Raw genomic sequence first — 6,060 nt, 5'->3', positions numbered from 1 at the left:
GCGCAAGGCCACGGGACTTGCACAGAAAGCCACTTCTACACAGGGTCTTCATTTCTGCAATATGGCTATTCTTATGATTACTGCTCAACTTCACATGTTCTGCATTTCGACATAGCACCACACTGTTGAACACTAATTAGCAATAGCATTTGTTATCCACTGCGTGTAGAAATACTGTCTCAAGAGGACTGATTTCACAGGAGGATTTCTATGGGCAGAGATAGAAATTAAGATCGACCCCCAAAGGGGCTGTAGAGGCTGCCCTTGGGACACACCCATATACTGCTTTCAAAGAATAACAGCACATGATTCTGTTTCAATGAACCACGACCAATTTCATAGGCATGTCATAGTGCCTGAACACACACTTTATAGAAAGAAAAACAACACACAGATGAGCTGGGAGAAGAGAACAATGCTATGTGTAATGTGGTATCTAAGGATCTTCCTTCCCTTATATCATCCAGTCATATTCTCATTGCAAAGATCTTTGTTAGCTCCCACAGAGGGGGAGTTTGGGACTTCAGGTGAGGCCACACAGCTCATTTGGTGTCATGCTGTTCTCTTGGTTTTGTCTGTGAGCTGAGCACTTCCAGTTTTCCTGAGGTAGCAGATATAGAGGTCTTTGTTTCACATCTTTAAGAAAAACAAAAGTGAAGGAAAAGGGGGCAGACAGACACATTGGAGTTTTTTAGGAAAGACACAAACACAATTGATGTAAAACGTGTTTCTGAAACATTCCATTGGGACAGACAGCACCAGAGCCTCCAAAAGCAAACCTTACCCTTTCAGAATCATCTTGAAGAACAATTACAGGATTATTGTAGCAAGTTACAAAACAGTTAATCAATCAGAGGCATGACTTTCCATAAATAAATGTCCAGGCACCTGGCTCTCCAGGGCCCTGAACTTGACACAGAACGATCATTTTGCTTGCTAACATCCTGCAGCAGGTAAAGGCAGAGGAACTGCAGGCCCTGTGCTATAACAGTACCCAGTACTGACAGCAGGGAAGACAGTACTGCTATAGTGAGGCATTCACAGAATATATATGCAGAAAATATTTATCAGAGGACAAATAAACTCACTCTTTCTGTTGTTCTGCCAGTTTTTCAGCCAAGTATTTACCAGGACAGGGTCTACTTTGGAATCAAACTTATTGATGAGCCAGCGCCTGTAATTCATAAACCATCTTAATCCTGCAGCCCCATAGATGCAGACACTGCAAAGGTGGGTACCAGTGCATGGAGGATACAAATGATCTTCAAGATAATTCCATTTCACCAAACAAGTTTTGCTTTGTAGGTCTGTTCTATCCTGGGACAACCTTGAAATTTCTCAAGGGACCCCAGGAACATGTATAAGAGTAGCCCAGAAATGTTCATCCAGAGAGTACATATCCCTTGACCATTCAAAAAAAATTTTTGCAAGAGAACTTTCAAGAGTATATCAAATAAATGCTCAACTTAAAACAAAATAGGCACTGCCTACAAATATCTCAATATTATGAGGTGGCAGATTCTTGGAAATGTTGGTTTTTACAGGCATCTGCATGTATTCATAAGGCACTTTCATAAATTCATAGTGATAAGTAAATCGTTCCCTTTTGCTGCTACTTCGCTTTACGGTTTCCAGCATGTTTCCTCCACCAAGTTTCTTCAGTTCAGTGACCAACTGGAAATTTGACCTCAAAGGGAAATCTTGGGCACACAAATTAATAACATACTTTCAGGGAACTGGAGAGTCCATCAAATCAGACAAACAATTGAAATCTGCTTGCAGCCTTGTCCACTGTCTCCAATTTTGATGAGATGAAAATATTGGGGAAACATTTAGCTAGATTGTTCATAGCAGATTTTAAACTTTTTGCTGCTTTTTGGTCATAATGGATGCAGTAAATATTTTGATGACTGTACAGAGAATGTATGAGCCTTTCTACCATTACTGCATCTTTGTGAACAACCAAGGAATAGGCTATTGGAAAATTCTCTTCCCCTGGTTTTAGGTAGTATTTCCTACGTGAATGATACACGTGGCAATCACTTGTCATTGCTACATCATCTTCATCATCTAAATCAAGTATCTCTTTTTTTCTAATCTCTAAACTCTTGCCAATTTCACAGGGATCTTGTTTGTATATAGATGAACAATTAATTTCATACTGGAAGTAATTTCTAAGATAGGAATACCTGTTTCTAACATAGGAAGAAGTGTTCAAGAAACACTTAACCAAATAAATGTCCTTAGGTGGAAAAAAGTATCTTTCGATATGGAGGAGTTTCAGCAGTACAATCAGTCACTCCATAACACACAGGATCAGAATCTTCCTTCTTGCGGGACATTTGCAGGGACACTTACGTCTCTTCATTCTGTAAGAAAACAGAGATATGATGGTATTTTAAATCAGGAACAATACATCAGAGACAATTCCAGCTTCTAACAGACATGTGCACACCGGTCTGGCTACAGCATAAACACCACCTTAGCAGGACAGGGCACTGTAAATCTGCGTATTCTTCTTAATCATCATATTAATTCAAAGACAGATTTTGCCACAATAATAGGCAAAGTTTTCATTCCTCTGTGTTAGCTGACTGAAGGCAATAAAACAACTCAAATTTCAGATAATTTCCAGTTAAATAAGAGTGTTGGAACAAGACTCCTACTGTTTATTTTCAAAACCTTTTTTTAATTTCTTATGAGTCACAAACTGAAGTATAGCAACCCCTTCATTGAAAGAAACATGACTATCCTCTAAGTGAGTAGGAAGGAGAGTTTATTTTCCCAAGTAACTCCAGGGAATTCAACGCGAGAAGCAAGGGAATCTCTTTGAGTCTGCAAAGACTGTGTACTTAATGGTAGGTATTAGTATTTTAAAAAAATAAAGCATTAAACTGCAAGCTTTAGAATTCAGTTGGAGCATCCTCATTGTCTCTAACACTGGGGCTAGCCCATGAAGATGTCCAAGGGGAAATTAATTTCCTTCCTGTCCTCTCCCAGTAGAGTCTGACATGCCCAAGGTCCTCTCTGTGCCCAAATTTCTTCTGGAAAATAGTGCTAATAACTGTCTCTGATTAGAGACAGATGAAGACATAGCACTTGCATCCACTGGAACGAGTATATAATGTAACCTTCTGAAGGCAGGAGGGGTAGCAGTGAGCAATAGTGCATCTATCCTGTTCTCTGCTGCATGACACAACCCCAGCTGCAACTGCAAAAACACAGACATGGCCCTTTTTTATGCAACAGGGTATTTAATAACATTCCTGTGTAGCAACTTAACAACTGAGGTATTACCACAATAAAAGCTAAATACAGTGATTCTCTTTCCATATAGCTTTGCTTTACCAGCTGAGTGCAAGCAGCATTGTTGCTATTCCTGAATTAAAATGAGACCGGAGTTGACATTAGTTTAAACTCTGCTTTCTCTCTAAATTGAACAGCTCCCAATATTTTCTTTTGAGAAGAAGCTTTGTCAGCTTATGTTCAGACCTGTTATGGGGTTTGAAACTTTGGAAGTGCACAGTCAACAGAAGCATTCATGTAACCTGCTGTAAATATTATGCAATGTCATTACAAGGTCAGAGAGGCTTCAATTCAGAACAGAATGCTACAAAACAGTAATTTGCAAATAAAATAGATGATTTGGGAGGATGGTACATAGTCTCAATGACAGGGGGTTCCCTGGACAGTGGGCAGCTTGTCTCTAGGTCTCCCCACATCACTTGCTCCCTGCCTCCCCCATGTCAGATGCAGGACAGGGGACACAGACAAAGCACCACGTGCTCTCTGGTTCCTGAAGCTACACAACAGGTGATGATGCCATGACAAAACAGTCCCCAGTCAGTCCAAACTAATAGCTGGGTGGATGGATGACTCAACACAACCCTTCTTCAATTCCTGCAACAAGCATAAGGCAAATGCATGTAACACTGTGCCTTATTCTCCTCAACTGTACCAACCTCATCAGGAACTTTACTTCCACATACAATACCAAAAAAGAGTCCTTCAAACCAAATGTTCCTCTTCCCCAGTTTCCAGGTGCAGTTACCGGCAGGAATAAAATGGTGGGACCACCAGAAGCAGCTCAGATGGCTGCAGACCCTACATACGCATGTAAAATCAAGTATTGACGTATGCACGCAGCACTTACTGCAAGACTAACTTGGGCATCTTTAGCATTCCCACCAACGTCAGGTCTTGCAAGCAGTAGCTTCGCAGCCAAAATTCAACTTGTCAAGATGGAGCTGCTTCATTAGTCTGTTCTCCCTGCCTTTCTCCGTGCCTTTCTCCTTGTTATTTCTCTTTTGGGGGCAACAGAAAGGAGAAAGAAATGCCATATCCTTGTTTCACCCGGGTATGCCAGGTATAGATTGGGGAAGGGAGCGGGGTGAGCCAACACATACCTATTTTGTAGAAGCCAGAGCTCGACAGCTCTCTGTAGGTTTTATGAACAGCCTTTATGTACGCTAACAAACAGAGATCTCTCTCCGCATTGCTCCATTATCATGAAGCCAAAATCCCACCTTCCCCCTTAGCCAGCACATGCTTGCCTTCACTTCTTCTCCAAACTAATCCCAGCTCAGTGTCTAATCCAGGTCTCCCCTTTATCTACTTCCTTCATGTATCTATGTGCCTGGAGAAAATTCACTCTCAAAAGTCGCTCCTAACCAAAGCTAGGTTTCAAGCCATGTGACAGAAGCCCTATGGAGGAGAACGCGGCTAACCTGCTCCCATTTTTTCTTTGGAGGAAGCAGACCTGTGCAGCATGATCTCTCTGTGCATCCCACTCTGTGCCTCTGCCTGGTGGTCTCCTTGGCTACCAAGGACAACCCGTATCACTCCCGGATGAACAGGGATCACCTCATTTAGGGAATGAATCTTCCCTTCCTCTCTATCTCCTTCAGAAAGGCAAAAGAGAACCTGGGGGGAAAAAAAAGGGGGGGGGGGGGGAAGTAGTGTATCCTCCACTGCTCCAAACCCCCTCTATCTATGGTAGCCCTGCCCAACTACCACCCAGCATCAAACATTCTGTTTCTAGGTAAACCAACAGAAAGGCGAAAGGCCATCACGATATGCTTTCCTGCCTGAAACTACCGATCTAGACCACTGGAGCCCTGTGCGGTCCGGAGTTAGACCAGGGCATGCAAGAAATCACCTGGAAAGCATAGAGGACTCCCTCTTCGCAGCAGGCGAGCAAAGGATTTGCACTTAGCTGCCTGAATATTCCAATGGTTTTCAGCACTGCCAACCACAAGATACTATTGTGCCATATAAAGAGGTCATAGAAATCCTGAAGACTGTGGTGACATGGTTCGAATTCCCCATGGAGGAAGGAATTAAGGAGCACTGGTGAGAAATCTCAGCTCTCCTCCAGGCAAAAACACTTTGGGAAAAGTTCTCCTCTCTTTTCTCCCTGATAAAAGATCTCTGCTTAATACATGCCTGCTCCCACAGCAATGCAAACTTGGTTGAGTTGTTTGCATTACCAGCTTTGCAGAAAGACATGGTTAGTTCCTTCTGGTTTTCCCTCTACTCTATACAAATCAAGGCACTTGGTTGGTCTCTGGGGAAGGTAGAGGAGATGATGTTCCTGGGAAGTTGGGGAAGGAGAAAAGCAGTGAAGTGCTTTGCTAAGTGATTTATTTTTTTTTTAGTAAACTGGCTGAGTTAAATTTTTAATTCTACTTGATCATTCAATGCTGCTAGCTGTGAAAGTTAATTTATTCACGTGCTAGTATTTACTGCTGCTAGCTGGTTATTTTCATCCAAATTTATCTATTGATAGGGATTATGGAGTACATTGTAGGAGTACTTTTTATTGGCATTAAATCTAGATAAGTTGATTTTATCAAGTTTGTCTGGTTTTCCACCCACTTTCCCTGCACTGGAGCCTCAGCCTATGCCCCTGTAACAGATAGTGGCACCCACTACCAACCTCGTTCCACGCAACTCACCCCCTTGTTTTGGCCTGCCTGATGTAATACTTTGATTTCCTCTAAATGATGGACAACCAAAGAGCTAAGTAACTAACTATAATTACTTACGTGCTGCTTTATG

General features: G+C 42.1%; 1 pseudogene; it reads right to left on the bottom strand.

Annotated features, from left to right (window-relative positions):
* Nucleotides 1-542: 542 nt before the first annotated feature.
* On the bottom strand, nt 543-2,368 carry LOC128902095 (beta-1,3-galactosyl-O-glycosyl-glycoprotein beta-1,6-N-acetylglucosaminyltransferase 4-like; annotated as a pseudogene).
* Between the last annotated feature and the right edge of the window lie 3,692 nt (nt 2,369-6,060).

Source organism: Rissa tridactyla, chromosome W (assembly GCF_028500815.1).
Source record: "Rissa tridactyla isolate bRisTri1 chromosome W, bRisTri1.patW.cur.20221130, whole genome shotgun sequence".
Taxonomy (NCBI): domain Eukaryota; kingdom Metazoa; phylum Chordata; class Aves; order Charadriiformes; family Laridae; genus Rissa; species Rissa tridactyla.
Note: the sequence above shows the minus strand (reverse complement) of the source record. Positions and strands in the feature narration are given on the sequence as shown.